This window comes from Kogia breviceps, chromosome 10, assembly GCF_026419965.1.
Source record: "Kogia breviceps isolate mKogBre1 chromosome 10, mKogBre1 haplotype 1, whole genome shotgun sequence".
Classification (NCBI taxonomy): domain Eukaryota; kingdom Metazoa; phylum Chordata; class Mammalia; order Artiodactyla; family Physeteridae; genus Kogia; species Kogia breviceps.
In genome coordinates, this window is record NC_081319.1 from 56,460,687 (window position 1) to 56,481,324 (window position 20,638).

Consider the following 20,638-nt stretch of genomic DNA (forward strand, 5'->3'; position numbering starts at 1 on the left):
CAACTCTAAGCAATTCAAATGTTCTTTCAATTCTTTATTAAGAAATAAAATCCCCACCATTTATTGAGTGTGGCCCCAGCCCAGCGTGTGTACAATGTGTGAGAACCATCCCTGTGACGTCCTTTTATGGGCACTTAGCACCATCACTATGGGAAGCACCATTATCCTCATATTTCCACATATTTTGTGTATGAGGAAATGCAGGTTCAGAGAATGAGTGTCCTCAAGTCTCACAGAAATAAATGGGGCTCTAGAATTAGAGCATGCTGGTAGGGCTTCCCTGGTGGCGCAGTGGTTGAGAATCTGCCTGCTAATGCAGGGGACACAGGTTTGAGCCCTGGTCTGGGAGGATCCCACATGCCGCGGAGCAACTAGGCCCGTGAGCCACAAGTACTGAGCCTGCGCGTCTGGAGCCTGTGCTCCTCAACGAGAGGCCGTGATAGTGAGAGGCCCGCGCACCGCAATGAAGAGCGGCCCCTGCTCGCCGCAACTAGAGAAAGCCCTCGCACAGAAACGAAGACCCAACACAGCAAAAACAAATAAATAAATTAATAAACTCCTACCCCCAACATCTTCTTTAAAAAAAAAAAAGCATGCTGGCGGACAGCAGCACACTGGCCTCACAGGGCAATGCCTGACTAGAAAGTTCTGAAGGTGGTTATAATAGGGAGAGCAGAAGAGGTGGACACACATGCTGACCCCATGTGCAGACATTCCTGAAGGACCAATAGCGTTGCATCCAGCTGAGATCTCTGGCCGGGCAGCCACTCGCATGCCTACCCTGGACTTTCTTGCAAAGCCAGTGAGGACACAGGACTGCAGGAAATGGACAGAGACCTTGTTGCTGAGTCAGTGGAAGGTGTTTTATTGCGAGGCACGCCCAGTTACAGAACACAAGTCAGAAACGCCACAGGCTACGCAAACGCAAACACAGAAGTGGGCCTCGTTCTCAGATGCCTCCAGAAGGGGCACGGTTGACGGGGCAGGTGATCTCTGGTCCCTGCTCTACCTTCCAGAAGCATCCACTTACTCCTGGTTAGTTTACATTCAAAGTATTTGAAGCCACTTTTGATATCCATAATTTCTCCACCATTCTAGCTGCAGGATCAGATAGGAACTAAATTTCCACCTACAACGTTTGTGTTTCTTTGTGGAGTATCCTACATCTCAGATAGCATGCAAGAGACCCGGGTATAATATATGTTTGATTTATTTCAACCCCAAGCGATGCCGCACTGACGTCGCTTCAGTAGCAAAGCAAATGGGACTCGGGCCATTACCTGGATCCAGATGTGAAAGAAAGGAAGAAAGAAAATGTATTTTTAATCTAAAGATCGGTACTACACACATCAAACCACGCAGCCCCATTTACTAGGTAATCTGGGATGACAATTCAAAAATCCCTAGGGACAGAATTGGTTCATAAACAAGGCTAATTTCAGCCACAGAATTATATTTTCCAAAGCAGTTCTTCTCTTACAATTCCCAAGGTCAACGAAGAGAGAAGAAAAGACAGGGGGCAAGAAAAAGCCAACCATTCAAAAGCATCCAGAACTGGTGTCAGTTGGTTGATGACAAAGCAAAGACAGTCCAATCATGAACGGCAGCTCAGGGTGCCCCAGTCTGAAGGGTGCTGGGCTTGTGTCCCGCTCTGGGTGCTTCTCTGTTCCACCTGCTGTGCTCTGTCTTGGGGACCCGCATCCTCCTCCCCCTCATGGTCCTTCAGCAGATCCAGGACACCTGAGAAGATGGTCCCTCCTCCAGATAAAAAGTAGAACCTGTGGAAGGACACACAGGAAAAGGCCTGTCATGCTGGGGCCCAAACCAACTGACAGCTAAACGCCAATGTAGTCAGGCAGAGGGATGAGTGACATTCCTCACCTCCTCCAGGCTGGCTTCCGGCCGCCTCTCCAGGAAGGTGGCTTCATGCTTGGGAGCAGCTAGTGGCGTGGAATCTTTGAGATGCTGTCGTGAGTGCATCTGGGTATCCATCACCTCTCAGGCCACGATCTCTCTGTTGACAAGAACATAAATCAATTCCCCTGCATCACTGGCCTATGGAACCTTGAGGACAGGGAGACACAACAGAGCAACATAGACACACAGAAAGGACGGGAGGGAGGACGGGAGACAATAAACTCAGAAAGGATACTCTACCTGACACCTGTCCCTGGGGTTCCCCTGGGCAGCCGGGTGCCGACGGGAGGCTTGAAGTGCTTTCTAAGAGTGCGCGGAGGTCTCAAAGGTTTGAAACGTCGGGAAGCATCATTCCACTGCCGGGTGGGCACCTGAGCCCAAAACTCAGCTCCTCGAGAACCTCAGCCAGCCTCGCCCCAACTCTCCCGAGTGGGTCCTGCCACTGAGATACTATATAACAGAGAGCAAAACGCAGTGGATATTAGCCAGGGGTGGCAGTGGGCAGGGGAACAGGCAGGGCAGGAGGGGCGTCAACCACCACTCGGGCTTCTCTTTAGTGAGTTCAATCAGCTTCCAACTCTCCATTTGCCACCAGGTGACAAATCTCTAAGAGTGTCCCCCAGGCCAGTGGTCCACACCCTTTGGTTCAACCAAAGCATCCTTTGGCTCCTGAAGGAAGCTTCTGTCAGTCAGGCTCCCTGCCTAGGGCAGCAGAGCTCCAGACCTGGAGTGAGACAGGCTCCTGGCTCCACATCTGCCCCTCCTCTCCCAGAGCCCAGGGCCACCCCTCTGTCCTTCACAGGACCTGTGTCCCCAGAACACGGGGTAAGGAGCACACCAGAAAGAATGGGGCTGAGAACCCCCGGAACTTGGAGAACTGCCAGGAAGGCAGAGAGAGGAAGGCATTCCAGAGACACTTATCCAAACAAACCTAGCTGCCAGGGGGTAGGCACTGGAGGGGGTAGTTTGTCCTGGGCACACGTAATAAAAAGGACACATTGTCTGTAGAGAATTCAAAAGTAATAATAAAACTAAGAGCCAGTGTGCTTTTCACTATGACCATGCACTCACTGGCAACTCTAAGCAGTATGGGTGGCAAAATACTCTTTCCCGCCCAGACAGACCCTCCCCCACTCCTTGGCCTCATCTCACTAGAGTCTTTGCTTGTGCCCCTTCCTCCACCAGAAATCTGCTTCCCCCAGTCTCACCAGCCATATCCCACCCACTTCCAAGATCCATTTAAATGCTATGTCTTCAAGGAAGACTCTCACGACCCCCCTGGCTGGGGGCCATCCCTTCCCCATCTTAACTCCGAGGGCAGCTTATCTACATCTTTCATTTCTACCTTACACTAGAGTTAAACATGCAAAAGTGTTATCTTGCCTACTAATGGCCATGAAGACGCAGTGGAAAGTGTACGGGATTTGGAATCAGGCCTGGGTTAGAACTGCAGCTCTCACACTGAACTAGCTGTGTGATGGTAGGCTGGTTATTAAACCTCTGTAGTTGTTTCCATGTCTATAAACTGGGGAGACTCTCCCCTCTTTCACAGGGCTAGGCATTCAATTAGAAAATGCACACAAAATGTCGAGCCTGAGATAACAGATGCTCTAAAGTTATTTGTTTCTCTACTCTCCTTAAAGATAGAATCTTATTCTTTTGTCCTCCCTTCACCACTCCTGCAGGACTTCCCAAGATGTCATAACATGTGGAAGGTATAGAAATGTGAAGGGTATTAAAAATGAGGGTATAGAATACCTACCACATAGGCCTGTTTGGAGATTAAATGAGGGAATTCTTGTTAGGCTCTTAGATCAGAACCTGGTACATGATATGAATGACAGAAATGTATGTGAAATAAAACAGTCTTGTGAGTTCATATACAACTCCTTGACTCCATGAAGCACTCCAAATACAGATTATCAAGACCTTCCTTCCTCTGTTTCAAACTCCCTCCCATCTTCCCCACATAAAAATATCAGAGGTAAATGGAGATGGTAGAGTGTTTAGAAAATCACATAATGTTAGCGCTAACATACCATTTCCCCCTTTAGGTAACTAATGCATACTAAGAACACACACAACGTGCCAGGTACCACGCTAAGAATGTTACCAAGAGTATCTTATCTAACCCTCCTCTGAACCCTATGAGGAGCTGCTTGACTATCCCTATTTGACAGAAGCAGTAACTGAGGCACAGAGGGGTGAAGTTACCGGCCTGTGGATGCACAGCCTGCAAGGACGGAAGCGTTCTGTACCATCTGGTTCAGGAATCACTGGCCACCATGGCTGCCAAGCTCTTGAAAAGTGGCTAATTCAAGGAACTGAATTTTAACTTATACTTAATTTTAATTAATTTAACTTTAGTCACACATGCCCAGTGGCTGCCAGATTGGCGAGTGTGGGTCTATCATATCTAAAGACCTCACAGGGGCCCTTGTTTGATGTTGGCATCAACATGATTTGCCCCAGACATGAAAGTCAGGGAAGAACCTTTATCAGGGGCATCGGGGCTGTGCTATTAACAGAGCCTAGGCTGTAGAGCAGACACACCTGACTTGGAAATGCAGGTTCTATCACTTACTGGTTTTGTGCTCACAGCACATTAGTTCACCATCCTGTGCATCTGATCTCTTTTCGGTTAAGGAGGCACAGTAATACCATTTCTAGGGTTACTGCGATCAAGTAATACAGCATCTGAGAGCATTTGAAGAGTGGGGAAGGGAGGACAAAGATAAAAAAGTAAGATTCTACCTTTAGGAAGAGATTCTAGTGTTTATATATGTTTTCCCCTCATGCCCTGACTTTAGAACTTAATCACCACCCCTCCCCAAGGTAAATAAGGGTCCTTAATGCCCTTCTTCCCTGAAACAGATCATAAAACCTTCCTGTGAGAGGTGCCCTCCCTACACCCAGAGAAAAGAAGCATCCTCATCTCCAAAGACAAAGGGATGCAGAGAAGAACCCCAGCAAACAGGCCTTGCTAAGTTCTCTCAGGTCACTGTGCTGACCTCATACTCCTAACCTGTCATATTCCTCCACCACGGCCCTCCCTTCCCCACACACAGCCCAGAAATATGCAGGTCTGTTTCTTCTAGTCTTCATTTCCTTATGAAGGCTCTATATCAGGTAAATCGTATATTAAATAAATGTGTATGCCTTTCTCTTGTTAATCTGTTCTTGTCCCTTTAATTTTTTTTTTTTTTTTTTGTGTGTGTGTGTGTGTGGTACACGGGCCTCTCACTGTTGTGGCCTCTCCCCTTGCAGAGCACAGGCTCCGGACACGCAGGCTCAGTGGCCATGGCTCACAGGCCCATCTGCTCCGTGGCATGTGGGATCTTCCTGGACCGGGGCACGAACCAGTGTCCCCTGCATCGGCAGGCAGACTCCCAACCACGGTGCCACCAGGGAAGCCCTTGTCCCTTTAATTTTCAGACCCAGCCAGGGACCCTAAGAGGGCTGAGGAAAATGTTTTTCTCCCTGCACAAGTCTTCCTACTAATTCCTCCTGCTAAAGTAACTTGTGTAGCTTCTGTCTCCTAATCTACCCAGCCTGAGACACCCCTTCCTCTCCCTCTTCCAGGGATAAACTGTCACCCTGCACATAAGGATGTAGAAGCACGTCTACTTTTTCCCAGATAAAAGACATCAATAAATTATCAACATATTCTGACATCTCTATGCTAGATTCTCTCTGCCCAGCATCTAATGCAGGACAGAAAAAGAAGTTAAGCACATGAAATCATATAATTTGACAGATTAGAGAGAGTAATCAAAGCCCATCTCCATGAATGAAGATCAGCACTGGGGACTCCTTGCAGGGGTGTGAGCCAAAGCCCGGGGCCCAGAGACCTGTGTCCGTGGACATATATTTATATATACACAGATCTACAGGTACACGTTTATATACACACAGATCTATATGTACACATGTTTACATATACACAGATCTATATGTACACGTGTGTGTATATATATATATATATATATATATATATATACACACACACACACACACACACACACATAGATCTATACGTACGTAAAATTAAAGCATTTGCTGAAATGGCTGAAGTGACTGGAGCTGGAAAATGGTAGTTTGCCTCTGAAAGGCCTGAGGGATGAGGGCGGGACCCTGGCAGCCTCTCCCACATTTATGGTGCTGATGAGAGCCATGGCCTGGAAGGGGGGAGGCGGGAGGGAAGACTGAGGAAACTACCATCTATGAAGACCTGAAGTGACGGGGTGACACTGAAGCCAGGACCACAGGCTTTCTCCTGCAGTTTCCTCGAGGGCTTGTGGCCCAGAGGCCAAGGGACAGGGGTCCAGGCTCCCAGCTGCAGCAGACAGGAGGCAGGAGGCAGTTTGGAGTGAGGGTTCAGGCACTGGTGGCTGCTCAATTAGGACGCCCGTGAACTCACTCACTGTGCCTGGGCTGCAGGCCACATCGGGGCTGGCAGATAGATTGGCCCCATGTGGATGTGAGAGCATCACTCGATCTGTGGCATGAAGTCCTGATTCATCCACAGGAACCATCGCAGAAGGACGAGAGCAAGACAGGCTGGGGATACGATGGTTCAGCGTGTCCTTCAGCACCTCAGCTGGGTAGGGGAGGTGGGGTGACCAGCGAGCAGTGGGGATTTGGCCTGGTGTCCTGTATTTATAAAGGATGAGACTGACAGTGCTGGTGGAGTGGGTCAGGGTGGCTGTGGTCAGCGCCTCTGAAGTGGATCTGCTGTGGAACAGGCTCGTCTGGTACCATGTTGTCTGTATGCGCCCTCCCCAGAGAGCTGGCAGATCTATATATGTACATATAGATCTCTGTATATATAAATACATGTACCTATAGATCTGTGTGTATATAAATATATGTACCTATAGATCTCTGTGTATATAAATATATGTACATATAGATCTGTGTGTATATAAATACATGTACCTATAGATCTGTGTATATATAAATACATGTACCTATAGATCTGTGTATATATAAATACATGTACCTATAGATCTGTGTACATATAAATACATGTACCTATAGATCTGTGTACATATAAATACATGTACCTATAGATCTGTGTATATATAAATATATGTACCTATAGATCTGTGTATATATAAATATGTGTTCCTAGGCTATGTTAATTGGATTTATAAATAACGAATGATATATATCTGGCTGATATTTGAGCTTTCATGTATTTTGCATTGTGCTGGTTCTGTCTCTCCTGTAAGTTGATAAGATGCTCAAAGGCCAAGAGTGCATCACGTCCTTTTTCTATAATTTTACACCATGCCTGGCATGACGCTCTGCAGAGTGAATATTCAATCAGGGCCAACAGAGAGGAGGCCACAGAGGTCAGTTCTATTTGGTCCATGGGCTTGTCAAGGGTGAGAAAGCTCCTAAGAGAAGGAAACTGGGATGCTATTTTCAACTCTTTGAAGGATGAGCCTGGAAGCCCAGAATGGATGCTGGCACTGACACAGGGCACAAGTCAGGACAGCAGAGTCAGGTGGTGCCCTCCACACCCTCCAGGCCAGCAGGACGGGAGAGGCTGCAGTCTCAGATGTGCTCTCTCAGCCCGTTTCTGAGTGAGAGTCCTGTCCTGGCCAACTGAGCCTGAGGGCCTCGACAAAGTCAGGTCCTTCCCCAGGAGACCTTCCCTGAAAATCCTGGCATTTTTGCTGAAAATCATTAGCTCTCTGATTTATTAAGCACCTCAAAGTACATCACAGAACTGAGTGCTAATAGGTGAGGGACCAAAATAGGTAAAGAGGACGCCCTACTTTGACCCATCTTATACCCTAGAAGGGAAGATTGGAGGACAATTATCAGGGGCAGGTAGGACTGAACACTAACACACCTGACTACAAACACCCCCCTTTGCCTGGGGCTCTCAACCCTCTCCTGGCTCCACTATTTCCATTCCTAAATAAAATAAAGGTTTATCAGCCATTCTAGACCTGGAATCTTTATTAACCAGCTCGCCCAGGATGCAAAGATTCTAAAGGACCTTCCAAATCAAAGAAAGGTGAAATGACACTCTGTTTCAGAACTGAGTATTTTGTTGCATGATTTTCTAAGCCTTTTACAATTGACAATCCAGATAAGGTATTGATTAAATAGATCACTCACATCTGCAGCTAGGCTGCTGGCAGAGGTCACTGTCACAGCCTTTCGGCCCTTCCTAGTTGAATCTGGTGCCTCACAAGCGAATGGCCATTCAAATCCCTGCACTCAGCCCCTTGCAGGGACTCTTGCACCCCTGCAGGCATGCGGGGCATCCTACCCACAGGTTGCACCGTGCCCCAGCTCTGGGAACCTAAAAGAACATTTCTAAGGCTTTATCTGGAGAAATCACACCAACATATGGTTTTACATAGATCCTGCTAATTGAGAAAATTTAAATTCTATAGCAGCTTTCTAAAAATAATTCTAATTTGAATAGAAAGTCCAGCCCTTTACAGATCCCAGACTGGTTTGCTTTCTTCCCCCCATCACATGGGAAATTGAAGAAGCTACAACAGTGACAAGCAGACAGAGTAATGGGTAATTCATCTGGGAACGAACAATATACAGCTGTCACAATGGCTGGAAAGAAGCCAGAATTAAGAAGGGTGTGGAGGGACGCATGTGACAACCAGAGATCTCTTCGCACCGAACGTGAAGACGCATAGCAAACTTCCTCTAACTGCAGCCTGTCTGCAGAGAAAGGCTTCCTCTGACAGCCAGATAAATTGACTTAGCCAACAAACCATCATACAATTGAGATACATCAAAAACACACTCAACAGCCAGGGCATGGGGTCTCAGAGTGAAGCTCTAAATGATCTTGCCAATTCACAAGGATTTTGCACACTCTTTATGGGAGAAATTCTCTACTAAACTTTTCACACGTGAGAAACACAATGCCTGTGGGATGTTTCATTACAGTCACCTTCAGAGCTGCAGGTCAACTTAAAGAGAAACATGGCAAAAGGGAAAAAGGAAACACATTCCATCAAGCTTATTTACTCTCCGGGTACTTTGCATGCATGTTATGGGGCCATCACTGCCTGAGGATAACGTCATGTGTTGCCAATGACTTTACCCACAAGGAGGGAAGACTTGGGCACTTCCTTAAAAGTCATGTGAAAAATATTCCCTACTATCCCAAACTGTGCTCAAGTTTGCACTGAACTTATCATTGGCTATTTAAACTGTAGAAAGTTATCATTTAAACATGGCCCCTTGGTAGGCCTGTTAATGTTGAAAGTAGCTGCATACTAAAGCGAGGCTTATTTGAAGTCAATTCTAATTCTGCCTGGTCTCCAATCCTAAGGCAGTTTAACCTCTCCCCACCTTAGCTCTAGAGCAATTCTTTTCCTTCACTCCCATATTGCACCTGTCCTTGACAGTCTCTGAGTATTATGAATCAGGAATGGGCAAGGGATTATTAATTGTGTGGAGTGTTTTTATGATACTGATGGTCAGTGCCCCAAAGAAGACTACAAACTCCTATTTGCACGTTTTAGACACATTCTTGTCTTTAGCAACTGGCGTATAAACTCCCTGAAGGCTGAGCCTTCTTATGCATGTTCCTTTTGTAAGTCTCATGACGCCTAGTAGAGTGCTGGATGTTGAGTTAAGACGACTATATTTCCTAATAAAAAATCTGATGCTCACTGTAATAGGACATAGCTTTATTTCCCCCCTGTGTTATACAGCAGGTCTTTGTTGATTATCTATTTTATATATAGTAGTGTGTACATATTAATCCAAACCTCATAATTTATCCCTCCCCCAACCTTTCCCCATTGGTAACTGTAAGTTTGTTTTCTAAGTCTGTGAGTCTGTTTCTGTTTTGTAAATAAATTCATTTGTATCATCTTTTTAGATTCCACATATAAGCAATATTATACGGTATTTGTCTTTCTCTTTCTTGCCGCCAGCCGCGGCGGGTCCTCAAAGTGCAGCAACAATCGACGAGAGGGGGTAGGGAACTGAACGCACCAAGGTATGGGATCAGAAGGGCACAAGCAACTGATGGTTGCAAGGCAAGTTTAATAACAAAGCATAGCCATCTATATCCCCCTAAAGCAGGGAATTTGCTTAGTCACCATCTTATCGGCATCAGCTGGTTAATTGGCTTCTCGGCTTAGTCACCCCTTATCGGCATCAGCTGGTTGATTGGCTTCCCGGCTTCTCCCTCAAAGGCACCAATTTCCCCTGCAGGGTTGCTTTTCCTAGCTTTAGGGAACAACCAGGGACTCCCAGTAACTGAGCAGGTCCCTGGAGCGATTTGGCCAAAGGCCATCTCCCTTTTTACGTTCATCGCATAAAGTCCAGGATGCATGCCAAGGAGAGTACAATCGGGCCCTGAGACTTATGAGGGTCTTAATGGCGCCTTCCTCAGAGGGCAATGCTCGCCACACTTTCTGACTTACTTCACTTAGAATGGTCATCTCTAGGTCCATCCATGTTGCTGCAAATGGCATTATTTCATTCTTTTTTATGACTGAGTGATATTCAATTGCATATATGTACCACATCCTCTTTATCCATTCCTCTGTTGACGGACATTTAGGTTGCTTCCATGTCTTGGCTGTTGTTAATAGTGCTGCAATGAACATTGAGGTGCATGCATCTTTTCAGATTATGGTTTTCACTGGGTATATGCCCAGGAGTGGGATTGCTGGGTCATATGGTAGCTCTATTTTTAGTCTTCTAAGGAACTTCCATACTGTTCTTCATAGTGGTTGTACCAATTTACATTCTCAACAACAATGTATGAGGGTTCCCTTTTCTCCACACCCTTTCCAGCATTTTGTAGACTTTTTAATGATGGCCATTCTGACTGGTATGAGGTGATATCTCATCGAAGTTTTTATTTGCATTTCTCTAATAATTAGCAAAGTTGAGCATCTTTTTATGTGCTTTGGGCCATCTGCATGTCTTCTGTACTAGGAGCTATCTTGCGGTGCTTCCAAACTGGGGTTAGACATCCCCCAGGCTTCCAAGGGTAGGTCCCAGAGAAGTGTTTCTGATAAGGATGGTGCCAATCAGCCTCCTTCCGAAAAGCTTCCACTGTTTCTCATTTACTCCTCTCCCACTTCTACCTGTAACCCACTGATTAAAGACAGACTCTGGGAAGGAGATTGTCAATGCTAGAAAGCCACATGTGCAGCTCACTGATGTCAATACTGCAAAGAATCTGCCAGATCATCACAAAGGGGAAAGAGACCCTAGGAAGTGTCTGTGATTGGCCTCAGGACAAGGCATAGAGAAGACCCAGGAGTTTTTGGTCTCCTAAGCCTGATCACTTCCCTCTTGGCCCTTGCAGACTGTGGTTTACAGAGGAGAGGTGGTGCATGTATATCCTCAGGAATTCTGGGAGTGGAGCTTGTTGACTTGCCTGGGAGAGGCACCCAGGAAACAAGAGGGAATTCTGCCCATTAGTGAGAGGTGCTGGTGATCCATAATGGGAACTTACTGAGCTAATGTAACCTTAGACAACGCTCGGATTTGATTGCCCCACCTACAAAATGGGAATACCGAAGGCCTTCATGACAGCAAACATTTAGTATTCAGACATGATGCTCATGCAGTTGGTCTAATCCACTGGAGCCATCAATGAGAAAGGCTCTTTTGCTGTAGTCTGAGGAAGGTTATTAAGGTCAGCTCCCAAGATGGGTTCAAGTGAGTTTTTGTATCCAAGAATATACCAGTAAATTTCCAATCTATCAATCTTTCCAAAGCTGTGACCCACAGGAATCAAGTTCCCAGGCAGGATATGAATACAAACAGAGTTTACATTTGTCTCTGTGTGGTCTACCCAGATGCAAACAGATTACTCAACCAGGGCAAACACATGAGGTGCCAGCATCCAAATGGTGACAGGGCCAATTACAACTCCTCTCACCTTCCTGAAGTTGAAATGTCACTGACCCTGGAGAAATCCTCTGTCTATAAAAGCCCCATAAAAGAGGTACCACACCACTATGCCTTGCATTCCCATGGATGCCCTGAGGAGGAGGCCAGGGGAACAGCCCACACGCTGTGCTATGCAGCAAACCTGTAAATGCCTTAATTTTGGAGAAGAAATCTTTAATTTAATCCAGAAGTCACAAACTCACATGAACTCAAAGGCCCTGGAGGTAACAGAGACAATGAAGAGGGCTGGGTGGGTTCATGTGAAACCTGATATCACATGATTTCCATTCCAGTGGTCACTTGTCACAGAGGGATTAAGGCCTGGGGATGCCAGATCTTTCCATTTTTCAAAAGAAGTCAGAAATCTAGATTATTTATGGCAAGCTTCCTGATATTAAAATATTGGCAACTAGGGCTTCCCTGGTGGCTCAATGGTTGAGAGTCTGCATGCCAATGCAGGGGACATGGGTTCGTGCCCCAGTCCGGGAAGATTCCACATGCCGCAGAGTGGCTGGGCCCGTGAGCCATGGCCGCTGAGCCTGCGCATCCGGAGCCTGTGCTCCGCAACAGGAGAGGTCACAACAGTGAGAGACCCACGTATGGCAAAAAAAAAAAAAAAAAAAAAAAAAAAAAAAAAAAAAAAAAAAAATATATATATATATATATATATATATATATATATATATATATATAGGCAACTATAAATTTTTGTAATTCCTGTGCTGGCAAATAAGACACATCAAGCAGGCAGATTTGGCTTGTAAGTTACCAAATTCTTAGATTTCCTCTATAGATAAAATTATAAAGGTAGAAAGAGTCAAATTGCAGTGGTTTCATGTAAACATATTCATAACCAAGAAACAAGTGTTTAAACACTAAACTTTACCAACATGGACACAGAGACCCAGAGAAAAATGCAGTGTAGTCTGGTCCCTGCTGGTGGGTGGCAAAGTCAAAATAGAGAGCTAGGTTTCCTGACTCCTGGACAGTAAACTTTTCCATGAAGCTCTAGTTCCTTTCTCTGTATTGGTTTCATTGATATATTCAATATTAACCACTAGGCTGGTGCTATTCTGTTGTTGTTAAAGACTAATGAAATTGATGTGACCCTGTCTTAATTTATATAAACTGGGAAGAGGCAGGAGGAAAAAACACTAGCAGACTTTCTCTCTTATATAAAATCCAAAAGATAATTTATACTTTTCAACAAAATCCAAGGATCCACTAATTTTCTTTTTTAAAAAACTACTGTATGAAGTGCCCTGCATTTTGATTTATTATATAAAATTAGAATTCGGTTCTCTTTTCATCTGACAGTTCTGAAACCAATGGTCCTCAGGACCACCAACAGTACTGTCTGATGTCTGCAGGGAAAGAATGATACTTAGGTAGACAAACAAAATTATCCCAAACCACTGGTTGTCTAAACAGGGCTTATGGATATCAACACTGTCAAGGTAAAACACTCAGGAATCCAACATTATCTTCTATGAAAGCAAAACTGCATAAAAATATTTGGAATGTTAGGTAAGAGTCAGCATTGTAAAGTATCAGCAAAATCGATAGTTGCCCAAACATAAAGTTCCCTTCAAATCTAAGGCTAAAAATGGGGCCCTATTTGTTAAAATGTGTTTATTGGCTACTTTCTCTCATTCATCTGCACTTCCTTTCCTTTGTTCTTGTCTGTTCTTCACATCTTATCTCCTGTTAGGACCTGATGCTCTAGAATCCCACTTCTCTCTCAGGTTCCCACCCCAGTTCCATGGCCACTACGTGGAGATCAGTCTCTTCGGAAGGTCTGTGTGAAGCACGCACAGCACTGCCATTTAACCAGGCTCTGGGAAGACCCTTCTCTCAGGAAGTTCCCTCCTCTGCTTCCTCATTTGTTTAAAGACTTAGTGAACACTCAAGGGGTTAGACACTGACCCTACCCATTCAGGCCCATTCATCCAACAAATGGCACTCTTCGGTGGCCATTGTCACCTATATCTAAGTAGGCCCTTAGCTTTAAAGCTGCAGAAATAACAGTCATAAATTTAAGTCCTTTAAGGTGATTGGAAGTCCTTTAAGGTGGAAGATTGGAAGTCCTTAAGTCCTTTAAGGTGATTAAGTCCTTTAAGGTGATTGGAATCACCTTCTCTGTCTACTTAGCCCTGATTCTATCAGAATCACCTTCTCTGCCTACTTAGCCCTGATTCTATCAGAAAAAGTTCATCTCTCCTTGGCAATTTGGTCTCAGTCACCACAATTTCTTTTCACTAGTATTAAATATGTATTCTGTTACCTGCTAAGTTGAATTTTAAGCTCCTTGAGAAAAGACACCAAGTACTATTGGCATTTGGAAACATTCCACCTAGTGAACACTGACTAGAACGTCATATACTTAGTAGGTGTCCTTGTAGTAACTTGTTGAATTGAATTAGGCCCAAATTCATGTCTGGTCATCATTTTAAAACACATCGACCTTTGAAGATTCTTCTCGGTGCTTCACTGGAGAAAGTGGGGTGAGTTCATCACTGTGCTGGGCAACATGAAAAGCCAAATGGATCTGCCTGGCCTTCTGAGTTTGTTACACAACCAGAATGCGAAGCTGGTGAGAAATCACATCTTTCCAGGTTGGCAGATCCATGAGGACCCCGTGAAGATACTAACATATGAACCTGACAGATGGGAGCAGGCATTTCCATTAAAGGTAATAGAGATGAGAAGGAACCTGTCATATCACAGGGCCTATTTGCCCAAGGAGAGGGTTCAATTAAAATGATTATTTATATATGTTCCGTAGAGCTGGAAAGACTCCATTCTTTATACCCCCTTGGGAATCTGGCAACGAACAAAGAGTATGTCCATTTTTGTGGGTGAAGCAAAGAGTAATTCAGTGAATAATCCCAGATCCCTTAGAGATTTAAGCTCTGTCTCCTGAGCTCAGGCAATGGAATGTTTAGGCCACAGATTTCAAGACAAAGATTCTTTGGCAGGTTTATGTGTCCCTAATCAGAGTGTAAGAGCTAATGACAATGACATTTACTGTCATTTTCTAGGCATGGCTTTACAGAATGAGGCTATTTATTTCTTCCTAAATACAAATATGATTTAGATATTCAGTAGTGGCTTAACAATGGTTTCCTAGGCTAAAACACATATAAATAGCACAATAATTCCACTTAGGTAAGTTTTTTTTTAAATAAAATAGACCTGCTTATTAAAACAAGCATCTTTCTTTATATTTAGTCAAACAATACACAGAGTAATAGCAAAGAAATTCAAACACCTAGTACCATTAGGTGCCCCGTTTACAAACCTTACACTGTTATCAGTCACTGCTCACTCTAAGCGTGATCACAGATAAACCTGATTAGACCTCCTGCCACCTAAGTTTCTTACCTGTGTGTGTGTCTATGTGTGTCTGTGTTTTGGGTAGGGCTCTTTGCTCAAAAATCATCTACCCAGCATTGAGTGTCTAACTCCACATGGCCTTTCTTCATATTTAAGTTTTCACTTTCTCTAACATGGAAATTAACAGAAGAATACATCTCTCCTGTCTGCCAGACTACTTAGCACAGAATATTCCCTTTTTCTCTTTCCAGATTTCCTGGTTTCTCTTCTTTGCATGGCTTTGGCAAAAAGGATAAAACAGGCACTCTAGATATAGGACCAATTTTGCGAACCCTTTTATAGTTTATTTCTAATTTGAGAAAGAGTTCTACAATGAAATTGAGTCACTCTGTCTGTTACTCTAAGGTTTATTCCACAACCCTCCGTAGCTGCTGCTCACAGATACTACACTATTTTAAAAGTACTTGAAATTACTTAAATACTTAAGTACCAACCTATTTCAGAACGTTTCCATTAAAAACACGTAAATAAAATATTTTCTTTATACACATACACCACACACAAGCACACACAGTATTTAAGTGCCCATAGGAACACACTATATTAGATCCTCTGACATTTGTTCTTTCCTAAGAGCTTATATTAAAATACGCAACACTGACTCAGACAGACAGATAGTGGGCACTCAGCAAACACTACCTCATCACCAGAATGTGAAGGACAGTGAAATGCCTGTCCCATACACCAGGGGTCCCCAACCCCCAGGACACAGACTGCTATCCGTCCGCAGTCTGTTAGGAACTGGGCCGCACAGCAGGAGGTGAGTGGCAGGTGAGCGAGAGAAGCCTCATCTGCCGCTCCCCATTGCTGGCATTACCGCCTGAACCATCCCCCCCTCCATCCATGGAAAACCTGTCTTCCACGAAACCGGTCCCTGGTGCCCAAAAGTTTGGAGACCACTGCCTTATACCACAGCCCCAGGGCTTCTGAGCTGAGAAGCAAAGATAGGTGTAAAACTGAGGAACACACTCCAAGATCTAGTGACACTTATTTCCAGTAGGCTAAGGAGGCTGAAAAATCATAAATACTAAGCTTATCAAACAAAACAAAGAACCAGGACAACATGGCTTGAGAAATGAAAAAGGAAGATGGCTCAAAAGAAGCTAGAGATTATTAAAGGGAAAAATTCTGCTAATATTATCATAAGATCAAAATGAAGAAAACAGGAGTAGATGTGTAGATGATAGGTGGCTGCCCAGAAAGCTCTGATGAGCTAATCTTTCCAAAGGGTAAGAACAAAGACAGTAAGCATGGGCAACGTGAAGGACACACAGTGTCAGAAAGGCTGAGAAAGAACCAAACAATTTTCAGAAAAATATAAAGACACACAAGCTCCTTTTTCTTCTATGAGTCCTACTTTTAAGCTCAAGGAGAAAAGGAAAACAAAGGTAGGGCAGTACAGCTACCTGTAGCAGAGCAAATGTTCACAGCAGACAAGGAGCAGAAAAGCTCTTTTGCTGTCACTTCTCTATTAAGATGGTTTTCAAACAAAAGGGTCAAGCGCGGCAAAGACAAAATCTACTTATTTAGTTATGTGCAAGCAGATTGGTCATTTATTAAGTCACTCCCAAATGCCAGGAATTGTACAATCCTTTGAATTTCTGCAAACTTTGGAGAGGAAGACAACATGGTCACTGACTGCATGGAATTTGCATTCTGGTGGCATTAACACTGAAGAAAAACCGGAAGATCCTTTGATGCAAACACACAGAGAACCTCCAAGGTTAGAAAGGAAGTTATCCATCACTCTTTTGCCAACCTTGGAATACTGAAGATTCACTTTGTTAATGGAGCTGTCAGATTTCTTTACAATGTCGAAGAGAGGATGAGGAAATAGTCATGAAGCACTTGACTGAGTCTGACACACCAGAGCCCAATAAATCAGATCCTAAAATGCTGAAGCCTTTGTGGGGTAATTGTAGAATACTCAATAAAACTCATTCTGGGTTTTTTTTTTTTAACATCTTTATTGGAGTATAATTGCTTTACATTGTTGTGTTACTTTCTACTGTATAACAAAGTGAATCAGCTATACGTATACATATATCCCCATATCTCCCCCCTCTAGCGACTCCCTCCCACCCACCATATCCCAACCCTCTAGGTGGTCACAAAGCACCGAGAAGGTCTCCCTGTGTAATGCAGTTGCTTCCCACTAGCTATCTATTTTACATTTGGTAGTGTATATATGTCCATGCCACTCTCTCACTTCGTCCCAGCTTACCCTTCCCCCTCCCCGGGTCTGCAAATCCATTCTCTACGTCTGCGTCTTTATTCCTGTCCTGCCCCTAGGTTCTTCAGAACTGTTTTTTTTTTTTTTTTTTAGATTCCGTATATATGTGTTAGCATATGGTATTTGTTTTTCTCTTTCTGACTTACTTCACTCTGTATGATGGACCGTAGGTCCATCAACCTCACTACAAATAACTCGATTTCATTTCATTTTATGGCTGAGTAATATTTCATTGTATATATGTGCCACATCTTCTTTATCCATTCAGCTGTAGATGGACACTTAGGTTCCTTCCATTTCCTGGCTATAGTAAATAGTGCTGCAGTAAACATTGTGGTACATGACTCTTTTTGAACTATGGTTTTCTCAGGGTATATGCCCAGTAGTGGGACTGCTGGGTCATATGGTAGTTCTATTTTGAGTTTTTTTTTTTTTTTAACATCTTTATTGGAGTATAATTGCTTTACAATGGTGTGTTAGTTTCTGCTTTATAACAAAGTGCATCAGCTATACATATATCCCCATATCTCCTCCCTCTTGCGTCTCCCTCACGCCCTCCCTACCCCACTCCTCGAGGTGGTCACAAAGCACCTAGCTGATCTCCCTGTGCTATGCAGCTGCTTCCCACTAGCTATCTATTTTACATTTGGTAGTAGATATAAGTCCATGTCACTCTCTCACTTCATCCCAGCTTACCCTTCCCCCTCCCCATGTCCTCAAGTCCATTCTCTAAGTCCATGTCTTTACTACTGTCCTGTCCCTAGGTTCTTCAGAAACTTTTTTTTTTTAGATTCCATATATATGTGTTAGCATACGGTATTTGTTTTCCTCTTTCTGACTTAATTCACTCTGTATGACAGACTCTAGGTCCATCCACCTCACTACAAATAACTCAGTTTTGTTTCTTTTTATGGCTGAGTAATATTCCATTGTATATATGAACCACATCTTATTTATCCATTCAGTTGTCAATGGACACTAAGGTTGCTTCCATGTCCTGGCTATTGTAAATAGTGCTGCAATGAACATTGTGGTACATGACTCTTTTTGAATTATGGTTTTCTCAGGGTATATGCCCAGTAGTGGGATTGCTGGGTTGTATGGTAGTTCTATTTGTAGTTTCTTAAGGAATACTTTCTCCATAGAGGCTGTATCAATTTACATACCCACCAACAGTGCAAGAGTGTTTCCTTTTCTCCACACCCTCTCTAGCATTACTGTTTGCAGATTTTTGATGATGGCCATTCTGAATGGTATGAGGTGATACCTCATTGTAGTTTTGATTTGTAATTCTCTAATGATTAGTGATGTTGAGCATTCTTTCATGTGTTTTTTGGCAATCTGTATATCTTCTTTGGAGAAATGACTATTTAAGTCTTCTGCCCATTTTTGGATTGGGTTGTTTGTTTTTTTGATATTGAGCTGCATGAGCTGCTTATAAATTTTGAAGATTAATCCTTTGTCAATTTCTTCATTTGCAAATATTTTCTCCCATTCTGAGGGTTGTCTTTTCGTCTTATGGTTTCCTTTGCTGTGCAAAAGCTTTTAATTTCATTAGGTCTCATTTGTTTATTTTTGTTTTTATTTCCCTTTCTCTAGGAAGTGGGTCAAATAGGATGTTGCTGTGATTTATGACATAGAGTGTTTTGCCTATGTTTTCTTCTAAGAGTTTTACAGTGTCAGGACTTACATTTAGGTCTTTAATCCATTTTGAATTTATTTTTGTGTATGGCGTTAGGGAGTGTTCTAATTTCATTCTTTTACATGTAGCTGTCCAGTTTTCCCAGCACCACTTATTGAAGAGGCTGTCTTTTCTCCACTGTGTATTCTTGCCTCCTTTCTCAAAGATAAGGTGACCATATGTGCGTGGGGTTATCTCTGGGTTTTCTACCCTGTTCTGTGGATCTGTATTTTTGTTTTTGTGCCAGTACCATACTGTCTTAATGACTGTAGCTTTGTAGTATAGACTGAATGCAGGGAGCCTGATTCCTTCAGCTCCATTTTTCTTTCCCAAGATTGCTTTGGCTATTCGGGGTCTTTTGTGTTTTCATACAAATTGTGAAATTTTTTGTTCTAGTTCCATGAAAAATGCCATTGGTCGTTTGATAGGGATTGCATTGAAACTGTAGATTGCTTTGGATAGTTTAGTCATTTTCACAATGTTGATTTTTCCAATCAAAGAATATGGTCTATATCTCCATCTGTTTGTATCATCTTCAATTTCTTTCATCAGTGTCCTATAGTTTTCTGCATACAGGTCTTTTGTCTCTTTAGGTAGGTTTATTCCTAGGTATTTTATTCTGTTTGTTGCAATGGTAAATGGGAATGTTTCCTTAATTTCTCTTTCAGATTTTTCATCATTAGTGTATAAGAATGCAAGAGATTTCTGTGCATTAATTTTGTGTCCTGCAACCTTACCAAATTCATTGATTAGCTCTAGTAGTTTCCTGATAGTGTCTGTAGGATTCTGTACGTACAGTATCATGTCATCTGCTAACAGTGACAGTTTTACTTCTCATTTTCCAATTTGTCCCTTTTTCTTCTCTGATTGCCATGGCTAAAACTTCCAAAACTATGTTGAATAATAGTGGTGAGAGTGTGTAACCTTGTCTTGTTCCTGATCTTAGTGGAAATGCTTTCAGTTTTTCACCATTGAGAACGATGTTGGCTGTGGGTTTGTCATATATGGCCTTTATTATGTTGAGGTAAGTTACCTCTATGCCTACTTTCTGGAGGGTTTTATCATAAATTGGTGTTGAATTTTGTGAAAAGCTTTTTCTACATCTATTGAGTTTATCATATGGTTTTTATCCTTCAATTTGTTAATATGGTGTATCACATTGATTGATTTGTGTATATTGAAGAATCCTTGCATTACTGGGACAAATCCCACTTGATCATCGTGTATGATCCTTTTAATGTGTTGCTGGATTCTGTTTGCTAGGATTTGGTTGAGGATTTTTACGTCTATATTCATCAGTGATATTGGCTTGTAATTTTCTTTCTTTGTGATATCTTTGTCTGCTTTTGGTATCAGGGTAATGGTGGCCTTGTAGAGTGAGTTTGGGAGTGTTCCTTCCTCTGCAGTTTTTTGGAAGAGTTTGAGAAAGATGGATGTTATCTCTTCTCTAAATGTTTGATAGAATCCACTTTTGAAGCCATCTGGTCCTGGACTTTTGT

General features: G+C 43.2%; 1 protein-coding gene and 1 long non-coding RNA gene across 2 annotated transcripts in view; both read right to left on the minus strand.

The window, feature by feature from the left end:
* RBMS3 (RNA binding motif single stranded interacting protein 3) overlaps window positions 1-20,638 on the minus strand; it is a 1,499,266-nt gene that overhangs the window by 1,269,536 nt on the left and 209,092 nt on the right. The window lies entirely within an intron of this gene.
* Window positions 839-20,638, minus strand: part of LOC131764353 (uncharacterized) — a 170,879-nt gene continuing 151,079 nt past the window's right edge. The window contains exons 2-4 of the long non-coding RNA XR_009337782.2: window positions 2,158-2,367; window positions 1,882-2,014; window positions 839-1,778 (exon numbers count right to left, since the gene is read on the minus strand). This is a non-coding gene — a long non-coding RNA (uncharacterized lncRNA). The remainder of the gene's footprint in view (window positions 1,779-1,881; window positions 2,015-2,157; window positions 2,368-20,638) is intronic.